This window comes from Oncorhynchus gorbuscha, linkage group LG08 (assembly GCF_021184085.1).
Source record: "Oncorhynchus gorbuscha isolate QuinsamMale2020 ecotype Even-year linkage group LG08, OgorEven_v1.0, whole genome shotgun sequence".
Classification (NCBI taxonomy): domain Eukaryota; kingdom Metazoa; phylum Chordata; class Actinopteri; order Salmoniformes; family Salmonidae; genus Oncorhynchus; species Oncorhynchus gorbuscha.
In genome coordinates, this window is record NC_060180.1 from 25,480,222 (window position 1) to 25,502,739 (window position 22,518).

Genomic DNA, 22,518 nt, shown 5'->3' on the forward strand with positions numbered 1-22,518 from the left:
GCCCGACTAGCATCACCACCCTGGATGGTTCCGACCTTGAATATGTGGACATCTATAAGTACCTAGGTGTCTGGCTAAACTGCAAACTCTCCTTCCAGACTCATATCAAACATCTCCAATCGAAAATCAAATCAAGAGTCGGCTTTCTATTCCGCAACAAAGCCTCCTTCACTCACGCCGCCAAGCTTACCCTAGTAAAACTGACTATCCTACCGATCCTCGACTTCGGCGATGTCATCTACAAAATGGCTTCCAACACTCCACTCAGCATACTGGATGCAGTCTATCACAGTGCCATCCGTTTTGTCACTAAAGCACCTTATACCACCCACCACTGCGACTTGTATGCTCTAGTCGGCTGGCCCTCGCTACATATTCGTCGCCAGACCCACTGGCTCCAGGTCATCTACAAGTCCATGCTAGGTAAAGCTCCGCCTTATCTCAGTTCACTGGTCACGATGGCAACACCCATCCGTAGCATGCGCTCCAGCAGGTGTATCTCACTGATCATCCCTAAAGCCAACACCTCATTCGGCCGCCTTTCGTTCCAGTACACTGCTGCCTGTGACTGGAACGAATTGCAAAAATCGCTGAAGTTGGAGACTTTTATCTCCCTCACCAACTTCAAACATCTGCTATCTGAGCAGCTAACCGATCACTGCAGCTGTACATAGTCTATTGGTAAATAGCCCACCCATTTTCACCTACCTCATCCCCATACTGTTTTTATTTATTTACTTTTCTGCTCTTTTGCACACCAATATCTATACTTGTACATGACCATCTGATCATTTATCACTCCAGTGTTAATCTGCAAAATTGTAATTATTCGCCTACCTCATGCCTTTTGCACACATTGTATATAGACTCCCCCCTTTTTTTCTACTGTGTTATTGACTTTTTAATTGTTTACTCCATGTGTAACTCTGTGTTGTCTGTTCACACTGCTATGCTTTATCTTGGCCAGGTCGCAGTTGCAAATGAGAACTTGTTCTCAACTAGCCTACCTGGTTAAATAAAGGTGAAATAAAAAATAAAAAATAAATAAAATAAAACTGTATGTAGTAAATTATTGACTTGAACAGTGAACAATTGCTCTGGAGAGGCAGTAGTGTAATGTATACATATTGCATTACATACATGAGATCCTACATGATTAAACCAAACCACCATGTTAAGAAGTATTGTAAAAAAATCTAAGAAATTAAGAAAAAAGCCAGAGTTGATTGAGGGTGGCTCAAATATTACATTTACATTTAAGTCATTTAGCAGACGCTCTTATCCAGAGCGACTTAATATGCTTGGATATTTCATTGTAGAGTTTGCAGAGGCCATGAAAGTTGTAGCTACCAAGTTAGCAATACGTCAGCTTAATTATCTATGGGTAATAGGCTGGAAAATCCCATTGAAAAGACTCCCAGACAATCAGCAAGTCACACACACACACACACACACACACACACACACACACACACACACACACACACACACACACACACACACACACACACACACACACACACACACACACACACACACACACACACACACACACACACACACACACACACACACACACACACACACACACACACACACACACACACACACACACACACACACACACAGTAGGCTTTAATGGCTCTTTTACAAAAACATTGGTCATAAAATCCCAATGCTATATGCTGGCTAGGCCGTTAAACCCACTATTTCTAGGCCATCATTGAAAATAAGAATTTCTCTTTTAACTGACTTGACTGATAAATAACCGTAAAATAAATCAAGCCAACAAATGAAACATTGCATCCTGTTGGTAGAAATAAATAGCAGGAATGTATCTAAAATTGTATTTCTGGCCTGTAAGATTCCATTGTATGTCATATGCTAGTAAGTCCAAGATGATAGGTAGACGGAGATAGGTGCAATAGATGCCAATAAAAGGTTTCACACTGCGCATGAAATACACGGCTACCAAAGAATAACCATGCATTATCTGGTGCCGATTTTATGAATTTATTTAAAATAACTTTCCTAACTTTATTGCTAAGTTGGGTAAAACAGCTGAAGGTGCACATTTGGAGAATAAGTTTGACGCTTAGGGTATTTAGGGGAGTCATGTTTAGAATTCAGAACACAGTAGCCTGGGAGAAGAAGTATGAAGTATTCAGCAAGAGAGTTTTCCTCTCCAACCATAAGTCAAAGAGCTTTGGGAGCTAGGATAGCAGGGAAGAAAGAAACATCCGTTTCTTTATCTGAACACCTCAGACACAGAACCCACAAGGACTTTTTTTGCTGTGCCATCCTCAATGTCTTCGAGTGGGTGAGGGTCTGAGGACGTTGCACAAGTCCCAACAGAGCGGGGATGAATAATCTCGTAAGAGAACAGCACAGTCTTTCGTCAAATCCCATTTCACAGCAGAAACATTTCTATTCTCAGGAGAAAGAAAAAAAGCACATCTTTTAATTTAACCTGACAGGCGAAGCATCCAGTGCGCCGCCAACTAACATTTCAACTGCACACTGAGGATGTGGCTGACGCCATATGTTTTCACCTGTTCTCCCTTCCTGCCTGTCACTGGGGAATGAATGCCTCTTCTGACTTAGCCTTGGGCTGGGGGAGGAGGTCAAAAGGGTACACTCAAAAGGGCACATTGAAGTAGTTCATCAAATTTCAAAAGTCATTAGTTGGCATTTGAGAAATTAAGTTGCATGATCACATTTTACCTTGAGGTGGAAGGATCCTTCATGCATAACAGTCTACCCAGTCTACTAGGCACTATGGCCTTGAATATAGATGACATTTTGTTGGATGGTGTATACCATGTGTATCCCATACATGCCACTAATAAAACTTGAAACATTATCTTCTATGGTCTAATTTGTATCCCGATTCTGACTTATGTATTCTGACATGTACAATGATTGCAGTTACACCAACACTGCTGCACATAGCATTTCCAGACCCTCGCCATATTTGGCATGATTGGAAAAATAATAGTTGAAATAAATTATACAGAGATCTACAGTGATCTAGATGTATCCCATTCATCTTGCTGTAGAGCAGGATTGGAATGTCGTGCCATGCGCCAGAGGGATTGTTCCTACGGGAGAAGGCAGGAGAGTGAGGGGGGGGGGTAGGATTGCCATTAAAAGGTGGAAGAGGTAGAGAGCGGTTTTCATGGAAGTGTGCGGGTGTGAAGTGGGAGGGATGAGGAGTGGGAGAGGGTGGGGGAGGAGGGAGAGTGGCTGTGGAAAGTGTTACTCAGATCTCTGCAGGGGCTGTGCTGGACTGACTTAATCTGTTGTGAAATGCGTGAGCACTGCCTCGGCTGACACCGGCCTCGTCTCTGTGTGAGCAGGGACCCCGGGAAGCGCTATTACAATGAAACAAGATCTGAAAAGGAGGATTCCACATGGGGTTGACTCCCCTACCCCACCACACTGCATCACCATCTCCGAAACCCCCCACCCCCTCTCCACAGTAACTTGGGTCACCATGAGAAAACGTATTTAGCAAGTTACACTCTCCCAAATGAAACTCCTGTAAGATATATTAATATCTATAGATAACAGTCACTTATTAATGTATTTTTACCTCATATCAGTCTCATTCTGAATCGCAATATTCTATAAATCTGCACAAACCCTAGTCTACATGATTATCAGTTTACACAAATTGGCTTAATTATTTATTACTAACTAACAAAATAATGCAGAGTTGCAAGCGGTGCATGTCTTAGTGTTCTTCACTCGTCGAGTTTCAGAGGGTCTTGTAATTTTAGACCATTTGTCACGTATTCAGCTCGCTCTGCCTGTATTACTATCTAGTAGTTTTAAACCATTTTACACGCCAGTAGCAACCCAGGGATGTACTGGTCTATATTTAATTTGCAACCATTTCAACGTGTAGCCACGTTTTCTGGTCTCAATGGTTGATTATCCAGGATACTGCTATAACCACTTTCCACACCGGCAGCAACTCAGCATGTTTTGGTCAAATGTGTTAATTCTTTAGGAGTCCTTTATAAGCAAACTGGTAAAAGGGGCATTCCATCCTTTTGGCATAATGTCTGTGCTCACATGGGCGTGGTTACTGACTGGGTAAAACTTTACATGAAGAACAATTATCTCTAAAATCTAAAATCACATTTCATCTTCTCACAAATAGTTTCAGTTTGAATCACATACGTTTTACAATATTTATGTAACTCTGGAATATACATTGTGAAAGCTCTTAACAGGATTGGAATCCTTTTTTTCGATTTTTGCCTAAAATGACACACCCAAATTTAACTGCCTGTAGCTCAGGACCTGAAGCAAGAATATGCATGTTCTTGATACCATTTGAAAGGAAACTCTTAGGAGTTTGTGGACATGTGAAATCATTGTAGGAGAATATAACACATTAGATCTAGTAAAAGATAATACAAAGAAAAAAACACGCGTTTCTTTTCTTTTTTGTCACATCATCTTTGAAATGCAAGAAAAAGGCCATAATATACTATTCCAGGTTAGGCACAATTTATATTTTGGCCACTAGATGGCAGCACTGTATGTGAAAAGTGTTAGACTGATTCAATGAACCATTGCATTTCTGTTCAAAATGTTGTATCAAGACTGTGCCTAATTGATTTATTCATCAAATTCATAACTGTGCAATCTCCTCAAAAAATATAAGGATATTCTTTCACTGTAATAGCTACTGTAAATTGGACAGTGCAGTCAGATTAACAAGAATGTAAGCTTTCTGCCCATATCAGATATGTCTATGTCCTGGGAAATGTTATTGTTACATACAACCTCATGCTAATCATATTAGCCTACATTAGCTCAATAGTCCCATGTGTCTGTGTTTGTGTGTGGGGGGAGGGGGGGGGCGATCCCGTAGAGGTTAAAGTTACAATGTTTCCGTTAGGCCGTCTTTAATAACATCACACATGATACGACATAATCATTGTTTGGATCCCCACCGACCATTTCCCACCTTCTTTACGTTTAGAAATATTGTTTCATTATCCACTTTTGGATGTTGAAATTCTTTGGGCAAGAGTCTTTCTATACCACTCAGACATTCCATTTTTGGATACTGCAAAGGCAAGAGAGAGAAAGTTTACGTTGGTCGTTAAAGTCCTAGAACCGGCTCCACTCAATGACCAGTCCCACTGTGGAACTGGTCTTTGAGAACCATTTCACTGGCCATAAGTGTGATTTGGTATTTTACCAAGGACAGCAGTTTTTTGGTATTTTACAGATAAATAATTTTCTCTGCAGAGATGTCAATACCCCAGAAGCATTGAGAGAGAAAATGAAAGTGAGCGAGAGGGGGGAGTGGGGGAGAGTTTAGAGATCACAAAAGCCAGAGTAAGAGAGTGAGTAATCAACCAATATCCCCAATTCCTAGCAGCAGTGTTGTCATTGTTTCAGTTATTGGGATCAATGTATGTGTAACAGTTGTCTTGGTCGTCTGACGACGAGTATGACATATCAGACCAATGCACAGCGTGGTACGTGTTCATGATGTTTTATTACTGAACACTGGAAAACAAAATAACAACGTGAAAAAAATGAAACAGTCCTGTAAGGTGCAGAAAACACTAAACAGAAAATAATCACCCACAAAACACAGGTGGGAAAAGGCTACCTAAGTATGATGCTCAACGAACAGAGACAATGAACGACACCTGCCTCTGATTGAGAAACATACTGTACTAGGCCAAACACGTAGAAAATATAACATAGAAAAAAGAACATAGACAACCCACCCCAACTCACGCCCTGACCAACCTAACACAAAGACATACAAAATATACTAAGGTCAGAACGTGACAGTATGTTCCAATAATGCTGGAAAGGACCAGCAGCCCAGCACTATTATGTCAGTCATGCTGCGTTCGTAACCAAGTGGGAAGTGGGTATTTACCACATATGACTGGGAAAAATCCACATGGACGGTCCCGCAATTGATAATTAACTAGTGGGAAACTCATCTATCATCCCTGAGCCCTGACTTCTCCCACATGCATACCTCTGACATCACCTACTACGGAAATACCTTAATAACAATATTCTCGGAAGTTCTAGGGCAATTCCAATCATTTTCTTTGTCTCCAGCACAATACCAGTGTATTACATATGTGAAAATGACGCATTAATAGGTTTTGTATAAAAAATATTACGCTAAAAAGTTCTACCCGATAACATTATGAAAAGTTAAAACATAAAAAAACGGTGATTTTTTTAACACTGAGATTCACGGCGAGGTAGGGAGCAAGAAAATATCCTCCCTTACCTTTAATCCTACCATGTGATGTCACAGAGTATACATTTTTTGGACCTTCTTATATTTATAACCGCAGATCATCGAAACATGCAGTTGTAACATACAGTGCCTTCAGAAAGCATTCATACCCCTTGACTTATTCCACATTTTGTTTCACAGCCTGAATTCAAAATTTATTAAATATATTTTTTCCCATCCATCTACACATAATACCCCAAAATGAAAACAGTGAAACGTGTTTTTAGACATTTTTACTCCTGAACGTATTTAGGCTTTCCACATTTTAGCTTTTCATTTTTCATTCATTTGTAAAATATTAGAAAAACATAATTCCACTTTGACATTATGGCGTATTGTGTGTAGGCCACACAACAAAATGTGGAAAAAGTCAAGGGGTGTGAATAATTTCTGAAGGCACTATAAGTAGTTCTTGTCAGGATTTGGCCAGGGTTGTTCTGGTTTTTGGTCACTAGATGCCCCCATTGTGCCTTTTGACCTTTTGTTTTCCCTTGATCCCCATTATTATTTGCACCTGTGCTTCGTTTCCCCTGATTGTATTTAAACCCTTTGTTTTCCTCAGTTCTTTGCTCTGTGTTTGTATGTTAGCACCCAGCCCTAGTACTCTGTGAACTCTTGTTGATCCCGGTGGACTCTCTTGTGGAATTCTGTTTTTTGTTCTTGTTTGTTTGTTTTTTGAGTATCTTTTGAGGCTTTTTGTGCTTTACCTTCCACCTTGTGGATTTACCTTTTTTGTCTTGGAGGATTACCTTTGTTCTTGTAGGATTCCTTTGAGGTTGTGGAGTTACATGTTTTCCTGAAGAACTTCACTTTTTACTTCATTAAATACACCGTCTCAATTACTGCTGTGTCTGCCTCATCTTCTGGGTTCTGCCGACTATTCGTGGCTCAGTTGGTTAAGTGACTGTTTCTCACTCCGGAGACCCGGGTTCGTAACCGGGTCCTGACAGTTCTTCCTGTAGCATACCTTGCGGGCTGCCTCAGAATTCTATGGCACGTTATTTAATTGTCAGCCGTTGTTGCCATTAATGCTAGTTATTGCTAGTTTGACCACCAGAGGGCATCTTTGAGAGTCTTTAATATTGACTGTACTAGAGAATTGTAAACCTTTTTGTAAGAACAGAGTATATGGGATTCATTTTAAGTGATTTAGCTTAATTAATTTGATAAATATTATGGTGTTTCTATTCCATGAAAAATGTAAAACATAACCAGGGTTGGCGCTGTACAACGTGACCGGTTGGGAGTAGGCTACAGTACTAAAAGCAAAATAATGTTAACATTTCCACACCCTAATTGTAGTCTAACCAATGCCCAAACAAAGATTCAGTGAAAATACAAATAAAATTGATTTATCAAGACCAGTCCCCTTGCTTGTCTCAGAGTAGCGCGAAACGGTGCTGACCACACGCCGGTAGGCTATTGCTTCAAATCCTATTGCTTCTAACTTCTATATGCTTTAAATGCCACAATGTCACAAATAATTGAACACACACAATTCTTAAAACTGTAATGCTTTAAAATGTTATAATTTCTGCACTCTGAATTCATATTCATTATTTAAATAGGCCCATGTGCACCTTGATATTGGGGTATGCCATGCGGCCGTGCCTAACGGGGAAAGGGGGTGCGCCATGCGGCCGTGCCTAATGGGGAAAGGGGGATGGAGCCGGTTGGGCGCAACCCAGGCGACATGGCGATGCGGGGATCCAAGCTTGAGCGAGAGCCGAAGCCACCCTCCCGGCCCAGAACCCCGCGCCGAGGGAAGGGAGAAGTGGAGGGTGTGGGCCCCCTACCCTACCTAGTCCTCAGAGTCATAGATACTCCCGCCGTTTACCCGTGTTTTATTGGTCTGTTTCGCTTGATGACCCTTCGATCTGCACATGTTAGATGGCCCTCCAACCTGCAACCATTCTCTACGGTTATATATGTGTTCCCTTTCTTGCAGTGTATCTTATTGCCCATTTTACAATTGTCCTGAGCTTATAGATCGAGTCAATCTTTCATCAGATGAACTGCAACATGTCGGCTAAAGCGATTTAATTCATGAATGCATTTGAACGTTTTTAATATTGTGATAGTGAAGAGCAAAATTCCTCTCGAGAATTAACATTACAGTTACACCAACTGGTAGGCTTATCACACATTTGTGCAAAAAGAATGTTACCCGTCTACATACACATTTCTTTACCGGAATCTCTAAATGAAAATACTGGCAGATCCATAAAATTGCCTTGCACAGTAGTAGGTATAATTCAATTTAGATGGTTCTAAATTAATATCTATGGGGCTTTTATACAATTTTTTAAAATGTGTATGTTTATTAAGTAGTCTTGCTTGTCTCAGAGCAGCGTGAAACAATGCTGAAATAGTTGACCACACGCGAGTAGGCTATTGCTTGTTGGGGTGGATTTTCAAACAGTAGCCGGCTCTCGGAACTCGTTAACACGCGTTGCTGTGTGTGCTTCGAGATATTTAGTGGCACTACAAATGTGAATTCATATTTACAAAACAATTTACCAAACAAAACACTAGGCAAGTCAGTTAAGAAAAATTCTTATTTACAATGACGGCCTACCAAGGCAAAACCCAGATGCGCTGGGCCAATTGTGCTCCACCCTATGGGACTCCCAATCACAGACAGATGTGATACAGCCTAGGGACTGTAGTGATGCCTCTTGCATTGAGATGCAGTGCATTAGTCTGCTGCACCACTTGGGAGCCATGACCAATATATATATATACTTTTTCCAGAACATTAACCATGTGTGTCCTCTTGTTTGTACTGTCCTGTAGTTTCTACCCAATGATTTGTCAGACAAACAAAGGAATTTGCGTCCTGCAGGCCCAGGCATGGATCAAAGCTGGCGAGAGTATTTTTACAATTATTTTATTAACGAAAGCATAAAGATGTTGATGAAGAAACCACATTTGCCTCGAGATCCATCCCAGTTAGTTTTCTGTGGAACCATGCATTTTTTCGGTGCGGCCTGTTGTCCAGTCCACTGATCTCCACGGATGGTTGTCGGCATAGTTGTGTGCTCTGCAAAAACATATTCACAGTTTTAGTACACAATGATCAATTCTATTACACAGCATGCATACACACATTGATAGGCTATATACATTTTTTGAAAGAAAATGTACTAATACCAAAATACCTTTTAGTTTTGGTGATCCTTTCAGCTCCGACTCATTTTCAAGTACTCTGGTGGTTACAGTCCCAACCCTGGAACGGGTAGCACCAAAATAAAAAGATCAATAAATTAAAGACCTACAACACCTACAGTATATCTAATCAAATGTTTTGTTCATCTCTACATGTAGGTCTCCTGATTTAAACCCAATCAAACTTTTTTGACATCAACTGAAAACATTCATCCTTAACGATACAATTCTCCCCCTACCCTCCTTCTTGGCAAGAGTCTATTGTCCTGCTAATAGCCCATAATGGGTGGATGGACAGCTGGTTTTGTATTCCAATGTATTGAACAAATGTATTAATCACAGTCATTTACCATTCTCATTCTCGGACTGGAAACGTTGTTTGCAGAGTTTTCAATCTCATTTTCAAGTCCTTGTTTAAAAATAACGATATTTTGGAGATGATTTGGTTTTCAAATAACCCGAAAGTGAGCGGTTGTAATCTGAGTAAAAGGAAAAAAATCTATTGTCCTGCTGGTAGCCCATCCTAGAAATGCTGTTTGCAGAATTCCCAGCCTGCTATGCTTGTTTTCTTCCCCTGTTTTTTTTCTGCCCGGCCGTTGCCTGATTCAGAACTCTAGTGCCAGAGGAGATGCTCTCAGACCGAAAACGCCTCCATTAATTGCCACAGTTTAGACTACTGATAGATCAGCGTTCTACCTCCCCCTTGTGATAGTGTGGTGCAATGACAGAATGCCACCATCTACCACAAACAGTCAAAGCATAAGCTCGTATCGTTTAATTGAGGAACCACTGTATATGCACACTGATATGGTGCTTGAGATAATGAATATGAGTTTGAAAAGTGACAAAATTGTCCTTTAAATGTAACAACAAAATATTATTTATAAAATGTAATATAATATATAGAATCTATAATATGGTTTTTGAACTCTATTAATTGTTTAAAAACATGAAAGCTGTACTTTTAGATCATGGTTGACGCAGTTTGTTGGCCATTAACCAATATGCATTTCTCAATGAGTTCAAAGCCCATGAATGTATCCAACTGGTATTTATGACTTCACAACTGTGAATTTCACACCTGCCACTTGGTTATGAATGCAGCAGGACTGTTGCCTTACTGTGTCAGGTGATGAAGCAGTAGGCAGGCAGGTGTGCCAGGTCTGTCAGAATGCATGCTGAGATTTCTCACTACACAGAGCAAGGCTTTCATCTAGGGAAAAGAGCTGGACTGGTGTATCTTAATATTGTATTTTTTATTTACCCTTTTCACAAACAATATAGCTGATGATTGAGTAGATAAAATGCCCACTAGTACCATTGTATGCTGCGGTTCTGTGTTGGTACACAGTCAGAAAAAAACGTTGTTTCTAGAATCAAAAAAGGGGTCTTCAGCTTTCTCCATAGGAGAACCCTTTGAATAACTATTTTTGGTTCCAGGTAGAAGCCTACTTGGAATCAAAAAAGGTTCTACGTGGAACCAAAAAGGGTTATCGTATATGGACAGCCGAAGAATCCTTTTGAAGTATTAACCTTTGATTCTCCAGACTATCCCTTGGGGGCCTTCACAGGTCCACTTCTCTGTATACAATGTCAGAGCTCACAGGATGAAGCCAAAGACTGTTTGGCAGGTAGGAGAGAGAATGCTTCCTCCAGTGTTTCTATAGTGTAGACATTTGGACTAGAGGTCGACCGATTATGATTTTTCAACGCCGATAACGATACCGATTATTGGAGGACCAAAAAGACGATACCGATTAATCGGCCGATTAAAAAAACAACTTATTTGTAATAATGACAATTACAACAATACTGAATGAACACTTATTTTAACTTAATATAATACATCAATAAAATCAATTTAGCCTCAAGTAAATAATGAAACATGTTCAATTTGGCTTACATAATGCAAAAACAAAGTGTTGGAGAAGAAAGTAAAAGTGCAATATGTGCTATGTAAGAAAGCTAACGTTTAAGTTCCTTGTTCAGAACATGAGAACATATGAAAAAATGGTGGTTCCTTTTAACATGAGTCTTCAATATTCCCAGGTAAGAAGTTTTAGGTTGTAGTTATTATAGGAATTATAGGACTATTTCCCTCTATACCATTTGTATTTCATTAACATTTGACTATTCTTATAGGCACTTTAGTATTGCCAGTATAACAGTATAGCTTCCGTCCCTCTCCTCGCTCCTCCTTGGGCTCGAACCAGCAACACAAAGACAACAGCCACCATCGAAGCAGCGTTACCCATGCAGAGCAAGGAGAACAACTACTAGAAGGCTCAGAGCGAGTGTCATTTGAAACGCTATTAGCGCGCACTGACTAGCTAGCCATTTCACTTTGGTTACACCAGCCTCATCTCGGGAGTTGATAGGCTTGAAGTCATAAACAGCGCAATGCTTGACGCACAACGAAGAGCTGCTGGCAAAATGCATGAAAGTGCTGTTTGAATGAATGTTTACACTGCTGGCAAAATGCACGAAAGTGCTGTTTGAATGAATGTTTATGCGCCTGCTTTAGTCAGATACTTAGATACTTGTATGCTCAGTCAGATTATATGCAACGCTAGATAATATCTAGTAATATCATCAACCATGTGTAGTTAACTAGTGGTTATGATTGATTGTTTATATAAGATAAGTTTAATGCTAGCTAGCAACTTACCTTGGCTTACAGCATTCGCGTAAGAGGCAGTCAGTCTCCTTGTGGAGTGCAACGAGAGAGAGGCAGGTCATTATTGCGTTGGACTAGTTAACTGTAGGGTTGCAAGATCGGTCATTCCGATTAATCGGTCAACCTCTAATTTGGACAGTGATGAGCCAGGCTGTAGTGGGATTCTTTCACTCAGTCTGCCTGCCTTCCTCCCCTCAAAGGGATTGAAATTGGGTCTGGTTTGGTGGGGAATAAATCTAATGGGAGAACAATTTTATGATTTTGTGATTTTTATGATCTCATAATGTTGATGTGGACTCATAATGTTGAGGATTTCTAGGTTTAGTCATTGTACAGACAGAACATTTCGCGTGCACATTCTCTTTTTGTCATCCTGTGTTTCTTTCTCTCCCCATCTCACTCCAAAGTAATAGATCCCAGCAGACTACAACGAGTGTACAAACCATTAAGAACACCTTCCTAATATTGAGTTGTACCTCCAGCCCTTTTGCCCTCAGAAAAGCCTCAATTCATTGGGACATGGACTCTACATGTTGTTGAACGCATTCATTCCACAGGGATGCCGGCCCATGTTCACTCCAATGTTTCCCACAGTTGATATCAGGCCTCAGGATAAGACCCAGATGCAGACAGTTCGAAGAAACAAACGTTGATTACAAAAACAGGGGGCAGGCAGAGGTCAGTAATCCAGATCAGAGTCCGAAAGGTACAGAACAGCAGGCAGGCTCAGGGTCAGGGCAGGCAGAATGGTCAAAACTGGGAAAACTAGAAGACAGGGACTAGACATAAAAACAGGATTACTGCAAGCTAAAGCACACTTTTAAAAAGTCACTGACTAGAGGCTTTTAAAGCTAGTTAAGATCCCTTTTAACTTACAATGTTATGCAGGTGAATGAGGACCCAAAAGCGACTTGGCGAAAACAGAGTCTTTAATCCAGTAAAGTTACTTTACAAACAAAAGGCATAATACAACTCGTAATGACGAGAACAGACTGGAGACTTGATCAAGAACTGCAGGTTGCCTCGGGAAGGCACTTGAACGTAGCAGACTCAGACACCTGCTCACCACGCAGCATCTGAGGGAAACACGACACGACAGGGCAATACATAGACACAGCACGGTGAACAATAGACAAGGATCCGACAGGACAGGAACGGAAAACAAGGGAAGAAATAGGGACTCTAATCAGGGGAAAAGATAAGGAACAGGTGTGGGAAGACTAAATGATGATTAGGGGAATAGGAACAGCTGGGAGCAGGAACGGAACGATAGAGAGAGGAGAAAGAGGGATAGAAAAAGGGAACGAACCTAATAAGACCAGCAGGGGGAAACGAACAGAAGGGAAAGCATAATGACAAGACAATCTAAGACAAAACATGACATACAAACTGTCCAGTCTTCTCAGATAGTGTCAAACGCTACTGCCATTACAAGTCACGGTCTTTCTGTATGCATTCATCAAGTTTTATGTGAACCTCTGAAACTGTGGCAGTGTTGAAAAGTCTACAAATGGACTTTAAATTCAACACAGCAACAAATGCTCTTTGGACTTCAACCTTGCTTGAACAGATAATCAGCTCTACTGACCGAAAATGAGTGGCTGTTGACTGTGAGCACAATTAGGGCACATACATCCCTGCTAGTGTATGGAGATGAATGTACTGTATCTGCCTACTACACTTGGCCTAATCTGCATTCCTTCAATAGTCATTACATTGCTAACTAAGCTCTAGGGCGTCATCAATTTGCGAGCATATTTAGATTCCAGATTGTTTTGCACAAACGGACAGCACTACCACGGGGGGAAGGTGCTAGAATGTATTCTACAGTGTTCTTCTCCCCTCAATCCCTGGTGAAATAATCATCTCCCTACAACGCTACATGCCTTTAAGGAGAACAATCACTGGGAGTGCATATGGAAGCTGATCTGAGCTCAGGAGATGTGCAGAGTCAAGCGTGTAGAGGAAGATGGGGAAGATTGCTGATGATGGAATGTTTCAAGTTTTCTGACCCAGTTGGGATCGAAGTAAACCAATTATGAAAAATGAGTTTTGTTCTTTTCTCCCTTTTCATTCCAAATTGTTTGCAGGCCTATTAATCTGGTGCTTCTCTTGCTTCTCACAGCTTATGTTATTCAGAAAGTACCGTGGAGCTCAACGGGCTAAGCACAGAGATAGGATAGTCAGGCTGAATAGCAGGAACCATTTGATATCCACTGAGGATAAATGCACTGAGGGGAAGGACACTAAATTATTGAATTTGTTCTTTTGCCGTTCTTTTCTTCTCCTCAGGATGTTAGAGAACTCGCTGCTCAGCGCTGAAGTGAAAGAGGGAGAGATTCTGCCTCCCACCATTCAGAAGCTGATGAAAGGATACAACAAGTACCTCAGGCCTTTTTTTGACAGTAAGGGAAACTGCACACATCCCTGGAAAATGAGATGAGGCTCAAAGGAGCTGTTTGTGTGTGTGTGTGTGTGTGTGTGTGTGTGTGTGTGTGTGTGTGTGTGTGTGTGTGTGTGTGTGTGTGTGTGTGTGTGTGTGTGTGTGTGTGTGTGTGTGTGTGTGTGTGTGTGTGTGTGTGTGTGTGTGTGTGTGTGTGTGTGTGTGTGTGTGTGTGTGTGTGTGTGTGTGTGTGTGTCTGCTTGTGTGCGTCAGTGTGCATTCGTGCACGTGTTTTTTTTTGTCTGTGTGATTGTGTGGCTTACCATATTCCCATATTCATTTCAATATTACCATATTTTGGCTAAGCATAAATCTCCCCGAGCTTTTACCTGGCAGATGGAAGCGATCTCATTCCCAATGGATAGCCCAGTATGTGAATGACGAACATTCGCTTTTACTAAATACTAATAAATACATGATACAAAACACATTAACACAGATGGTGATTTGATTCATAGGGCTAGGCTATTAATATCAAGAGTAAGCACCTGACAAAGTATGTTATTTGTCTGAGCGGACACAATTCCCACGCATACTCAGTGAAACTTCCTAATATGGAATCCGTACATACAGTGTAACCCCGAGACAGTGACATAAAGGTAATGTGACCTTTGATCCTCCGCACAGTGTTTGTAGTTCTCGCAAATCCCTTGTCAGTGTCATTGTTGCTGCTTCAGAGAATCCCTCTAAACGTGCCTAACGTTTGATTCGTGATCGCTGAGACTGAACCGTATCAGAGCAAATGTAATTAGCAGAGATGAGTGCACTCCTGATTGCCATGAACCCCACACAAGAGGTCAGCTTCCTGGAAAGGATGGAAATGCACACACATAAATACAAACACACGTACACATTCTCTCTCTCTCTCTCTCTCTCTCTACAGAGTCCTCAGTGTAGGTGAGCTTGGTATGCACGCAAGTATTTGTTTATTTGGATTCCAATTAGCTGTTACAATCACACCCACTTCTCTTCCTGTGGTCCAGACTTACCCCCATGCGTGCATACCGGTACATACATACATACATACATACATACATACATACATACATACATACATACATACATACATACATACATACATACATACATACATACATACATACATACATACATACATACATACATACATACATACATACATACATACATACATACATACATACATACATACATACATACATACATACATACATACATACATACATACATACATACATACATACATACATACATACATACATACATACATACATACAGGGTTACACATGCACAAAAGTTAGGCGACCGTGTTTTTTGGCAAGCAAAAGTAGAAATACTACAGTGTTATACAGTACAAGAATGAGAGTGGGTAAGTGAAAGAAAGAGAGGGAACGAGAGAGGGGGAAAAGAGGAGCATTCTTATATGTGTGGGGCTGCATGCGACACTTGCTGTTGCCACTGATGTGAAGTATTCAGCAATACGTTTCTTAAATGTGCTTCTTTTTTTTGTCTTGAGGCATTTTGAATAACACTGCTTTCGTTTTACTTTTATGATTCCTCACGGTGTTCTGAATCCACTCTTTCTCTTTCATGTCTCCTTCAGTTTCCCTTGCTCTTTCTTTCTCTCTTTCTGTCCCTCCCTCTCTGTGTTGAGTACAATTCAGTGAACTTCATTGACACGGAAAGTAAAGCAAGGACATCTCTCTCTCTCTCTCTCTCTCTCTCTCTCTCTCTCTCTCTCTCTCTCTCTCTCTATCTGTTATTCTCCTCCTTCCCCTCTCACCCTTTCTCTGTGTGTCTATCTCTCATCGCTGTAGATGGGCCAGTGACTGTGGGCATGAGTTTGGACATTGCCAGCATTGACACCATATCAGAGATTAACATGGTGAGACAACTTCCTGTGTCATATGACACATTGTACATTGTGGTAATAAAATACATATTACATTCCAGTATGTTTATTATGTTACATAATCCGTGTTTAGACTTGAAGTTGTAATGTTATTGCAGTACAACTGCAACATGGTGACCTTTGGAAATTGAACTTTAGGACTACACGGCCACTATCTTCTTGCGTCAGCGCTGGACAGACGAGCGCCTGGTGTTTGAGGGTAACAAGAGCCTGAGTCTGGACGGCAGGCTGGTGGAGCTGCTCTGGGTACCAGACACCTTCATCGTAGACTCCAAAAAGTCCTTCCTCCATGACATCACTGTGGAGAACAGGCTGATCAGGATCTTCCCCAATGGAACGGTGCTCTACGCCCTGAGGTGGGAGAAACACACATGCACACGCATGCACACACATGCACGCACGAATGCATGCAAGTGTGTGCACAGGGATACGCACACACAGACACATACACACACACACACACATAGATGGATCCAACAATGCAAAGTCCTTGAACTATTGGAATTAGATAAGCCCCTTTTTCATTTTTTTTTCATTTTTTTACCAGGCATGTCAATTAAGAACAATGATTTGTTTACACTGGGTTGCGTTCAGTATGACAGAGCGGTGTGCAACGTTGAATTCAACGGAAACGGCACTGTACTAACTAACAATCGGCTGAAAAACGTTGTGATTACGGTGGCCCAGATGGCAGATACATTCAGCAGTTTTGTGATTTCAGATGGTCAAACCCATATGGATCAGGCCACACCTCACCGTACCAACCAAGCAGGAGCAAATGTACCTCAAAGGAAGTGTGTTATTCAGTACAAACCATCACGCAACAAGGCAAACGTTGAAGCGAACTGAACGCACCTCAGTCGGGGTGGTGCTGAACGAACAGCATGTCTCTGCTTCTGCTTATTGGCACACCTTGAATTTTCTATAGGGGTAAAGGAGTATAGGTGCTGTCTGTGGTGCTGACTTGTTTAGACTGGTAGGCTTCTGTTTATTGATTCACAATCCACATCAATGATACACTGCATTGTTCTGTATCATGTGAGTGAGCACGTACAGTACCAGTCCAAAGTTTGGACACACCTACTCATTCAAGGGGGGTTTTTCTTATTTTTACAATTTTCTACATTGTACAAAATATATTTTAGATTCTTGGCAGTCTCTCAACCAACTTCACCTGGAATGCTTTTCCAACAGTCTTGAAGGAGTTTCCACATATGCTGAGCACATGTTGGATGCTTTTCCATCACTCTGTGGTCCAACTCATCCCAAACCATTTCAATTGGGTTGACGTCAGGTGATTGTGGAGGCCAGGTCATCTAATGCAGCACTCCATCACACTCCTTCTTGGTCAAATAGTCCTTACATAGCCTGGAGTTCTGTTGGGTCATTGAAAAACCTGTTGAAAAACAAATGATAGTCCTACTAAGTGCAAACCAGATGGGATGGTGTATCGCTGCAGAATGCTGTAGTAGCAATGCTGGTTAAGTGTGCCTTGAATTCTCAATAAGTCACAGACAGTGTCACCAGCAAAGCACCCCCACACCATCACACCTCCTCCTCCATGCTCCACGGTGGAAACCACACATGCGGAGATCATGCGTTCACCTACTCTGCGTAATTGATATCCATTCCAGGTGACTACATGAAGCTGGTTGAGAGAATGCCAAGTGTGTGCAAAGCTGTCATCAAGGCAAATGGTGGCTACTTTGAAGAATCTAAAATTTGTAGAACACACTTTTGGTTACTACATGATTCCATGTGTGTTATTTCATAGTTTTGATGTCTTCACTATTATTCTACAATGTAGAATATAATAAAATAAAGAAAGACCCTTCAATGAGTAGGTGTGTCCAAACTTTTGACTGGTACAGTATGTGTATGGTTAATTTCATGCCAATCTATCTAGACGTGTGAGCTTTACTTTAGCTTATATTTGTACAGTGTGCATGGCATATGTGTGTGACTGCATGTGTGTTTGTAACATCAAAGATCCACCACCATATTTTACAGTAACTATGGGGTTATTGTCTGCTTATGCATTGTCATTTGGATGCCGAACCCACCAGTGGTGGGCTTGGCGTCGAAATGAACCCCATTGAAAACCCGTGGTTTGAATTGAAGAGTGCAGTCCATACGCATGTCTCAGTGCCATTATCCATGCAAGGCAAATAATTGAAATGTATTGAAGACAGGGTGTCAATCATTTTGACCTCTAACCTATTGGAGAAAAAAAAACGTATTATTATATTATTTTTTTATTATTTCCCTGGTAGAACCATGAAGGTATTTTCCATATATGGATGCCCACTGCCCGGGGACATGGGTCTGTCAGAGAGGAGCTGTGTGCAGAGGTGGAAGTGCCATGGAAGACAGAGGGCACGATAAGGGGGGCAGGAGGAGAGCAAGGAAGGGGTGATAGAGAGTGAAAGATGGTTCTATAGGGAAAAGGGTTCAATGAAATATCAGAAAAATGAAAAATGAAAAATGAAGGTTAGGATTGCGGAGAGGCCAGGGACAGAAACAGTTGTAGTAGTGCTAGAGGTAGGCCAGAAGAAATACATGGGTAAACACTGAGGTGGTTCTGCAAAGGGGGGGAAGAAACCTTTGAGGTTGACAACTGACCTGTGTTTTGCTTCTCATTTCTCCAGGATAACCACCACTGTGGCCTGCAACATGGACCTGACCAAGTACCCCATGGACAAGCAGACCTGCACTCTGCAACTGGAGAGCTGTAAGATTTCACCTCAGATTAACCTCTAGCTAAACAGCAACATGTGGCTGTCTAATAATAATAATAATAATTTATTCATCTTCTGAAGTGCTTTTCATTACAGAGAGAATCTCAAAGCACTTTAAAAAGCAAAAAACTACAAAATAAAACAGCTATATGACAGAGTAGGACAGGACTACGATTTTCAGCCAAGAGTTGAACGTTTTGAGTGTTTGAAGCCTCCATCAGACAGAGCAACAGTCAAGAGGCAACCATATGGCTTGAGCAGAGGGAGTATATGGTCAACACAGTTCCATCTCCATTCAAGGCGTCTCACCGGTGCCTCGCCGTCCCCGCCGTCTGACTGCGACTTCTCTGTAGCTGTTGACTCTCTCTGGTCTTTTAAAACGAGATTACGTTTTTGAGCTCTCCGCACACTCAGGATAATGATGAAAGCCAGTTTACGACATGACTTTAGAGGAAATCTCCTGAGCAATGAAATCATCACTGCCAGCGAGGAGAGTGTAGAAACAACAACAAATAGACTGGTGTATTTGAATCAAATCAAAACACACTAGCGAGCTAGTAATGCTACCAAGCAAGCTAGCTTTCAAACTTGAAAGTGAATAAATAGTAAGAAAATGTACAGAGCTCTGCCTAAGCTGCTACTAGGGTACCTTGGAAACTGTAGTACACAGGAAGGAGCTGTGAGGCATGATTAGGTTTGATGGTTCTGTTCAAAACAGAGAGGGAGAGAATGTGTGTGTGTGTGTGTGTGTGTGTGTGTGTGTGTGTGTGTGTGTGTGTGTGTGTGTGTGTGTGTGTGTGTGTGTGTGTGTGTGTGTGTGTGTGTGTGTGTGTGTGTGTGTGTGTGTGTGTGTGTGTGTGTGTGTGTGTGTGTGTGTGTGTGAGTGAAAGTGAGCAGGGGTGTGTACATGTGTAGGTGTCCTTTCCCCATTTATTGTATTACCCAAAGCTGCCTGTAACTCATGGAAACAGGGACAGTGTCTGCCCCCATCGGCCCAGCTTCTTGTCCTTGGCTGGCCCCAAACCCTCTTCACGCTAGTCATCAGCCCTCACCAGCCATCCACATATTGGGATCACGCCTGTCTTGTCTCTGATACAGCCTCAGCTCTAGCTGGAGCTCTGTGTTACATAAGCTCAAAACTGCAGGGAGCCAGCAAGGGAGGAATGCAAAGGGTTTAGAGCAGAAGTCTCCATTTCTCTCTTTCTCTCTCTCTCTCTCTCTCTCTCTCTCTCTCTCTCTCTCTCTCTCTCTCTCTCTCTCTCTCTCTCTCTCTCTCTCTCTCTCTCTCTCTCTCTCTCTCTCTCTCTCTCTCTCTCTCTCTCTCTCTCTCTCTCTCTCTCTCTCTCTCTCTCCTCTCTCTCTCTCTCTTCATCCTTCTCTCTCTCGCTCTCTTCATCCTTCTCTTTCTCTCCCACTCTATCTCTCTCTCCCTCCCTCTTCCTCGCTCGCCTCCACAACCTTTAATGACAGCAAGTCGTGCTAAGCTATAGCCAAATCGCTGCCAAAGCAACACATCGAACGTCATGTCAACATCAAACTCAACCAGAGGGAGCTCCTGTCCCACTCATCCCACTCAATACATGTCGAGGTAAGTCAAGGATTTTCCCCTTTACATTACTGCCAGGTTAAACGTATACTGTGCATCCCAGACTCCCACAGCCTTGCTTCAGCAGCACACTGAAAAGAGCTAGACTGTGAGGTTTAATTATTTTTAATGTGCTGCCAAAAATTGAACATTGCTCCCCGCTCGTCCTCGCTCCCCAGCCCACACTTTACTTCCAACAAGGAAGTTTAAAGAGAAGACGAGCACCAGATGTTTAGATAGATATGGCGGAGACATATTTTAGTGGCTACTGACAGCAGAAAAGGCCTGGAGTCGGGAAGACATTCACAGCCAGGTTTGATTGTTGCTTAATGATGAGACCACGCTCACCACAGTGGAGGATACTGTAGCGAGATTTGGTTTTGAAGATTTTAAAAGTCTCTATGCAGCCATTTTTAAGATGGGCTCATCTCAGTGTCTCAGTGAGCAGGATATTTTAAGAGGCAAAAGCTTTCATCTCTCCAGGCTGCAGTGCAGTACACTTTTCAGGCTTCAGAGCACCTTAAGACAGCCCCTTAATTTCCTAATGTAACCATTCCCGCGCTATTGCACAGGACCACGGCCCCCGGCACACGCTTCATACCCAATTTGCACATTGCCCTGACCCGGCAGTCACAAATATCATGAGTTCCACAATTCGTTGGTTATAGAGAAAACACAACAACACTGAAAAAGATACAACGAGCGATCCTCATCGGCTTCAATGTCTCTTGTTACTTTTCATCAGGGTGCTCTGCATTACATTTAAACACACTTTCCTCAATAACTTATGACATCCCTGGATTTTCACACATGTTGTGTCTCTCGGGAGATGGTGAGAGGGTAGAGTAAGAGCCATAAGATAATGAGTGTTTAATGTATTGAAGCACACAGGAAATGGGGATTCTGTGTGTCCCAGTTTAATGGAGATTTCTTCTCCTCCAGTCACAGCCGCGTCGTAGGGTGTCTTATTCTACGTCTCCCTCTGCAGGTCAATTACTAAACTACGTCTCATAATGAATCTCCAAAGGCAAGGTTGACGTGGGGATAGAAAACGTGTATTTCGGAGCAGACCTGGGTTCAACTGTTTGCTTTAGCCAATCTGAAGTGCCAGGTGGTTGGGCTTTGAACTTTTGAGACTTTTCTGTTTCGGAGTTGTAGCCTTATTGCCAGGAAGAAATGTTGATCCTATATAGGTTGTGGCTTTATTCCTTATAAACGAATGCCAATTAAAGTAAACAGCTTGTTCTAAAAATGTGTCAGCAATAAATACTATTGAAGGGAATTAAGTTGCCCTCCTGAACCTTCTTTCAAGATTTCAGTACACATTGAGTAAGCACTTTACAACAAATGTTTATGTGCACTGTTATAACGTGTTACTGTGAGCTCTTCTAAATCCTATGTAGGACTGTAGGATTATGCAGAGGTGCAAAGTACTCAAGTAAAAATAATTTAAACTACTACTTAAGTAGTTTTTGGGGGTATCCATACTTTACTAATTATCCTTTTGACAACTTTTTACTTTTAATTCATGACATTCCTAAAGAAAATAACATCTTATTTACTCCATACATTTTCCCCGGCACCCAAAAGTACTCATTACATTTGGACAGGAAAATTGAAAACACTTATCAAGAGAACATCCCTACTGCCTCTGATCTGGCGGACTCACTAGACACAAATGCTTTGTTTGTAAATCATGTCTGAGTGTTGGAGTGAGC

At 41.7% G+C, this 22,518-nt stretch overlaps 1 pseudogene; it reads left to right on the top strand.

Annotated features, from left to right (window-relative positions):
• LOC124041399 overlaps nucleotides 1-22,518 on the top strand; it is a 67,365-nt pseudogene that overhangs the window by 37,518 nt on the left and 7,329 nt on the right.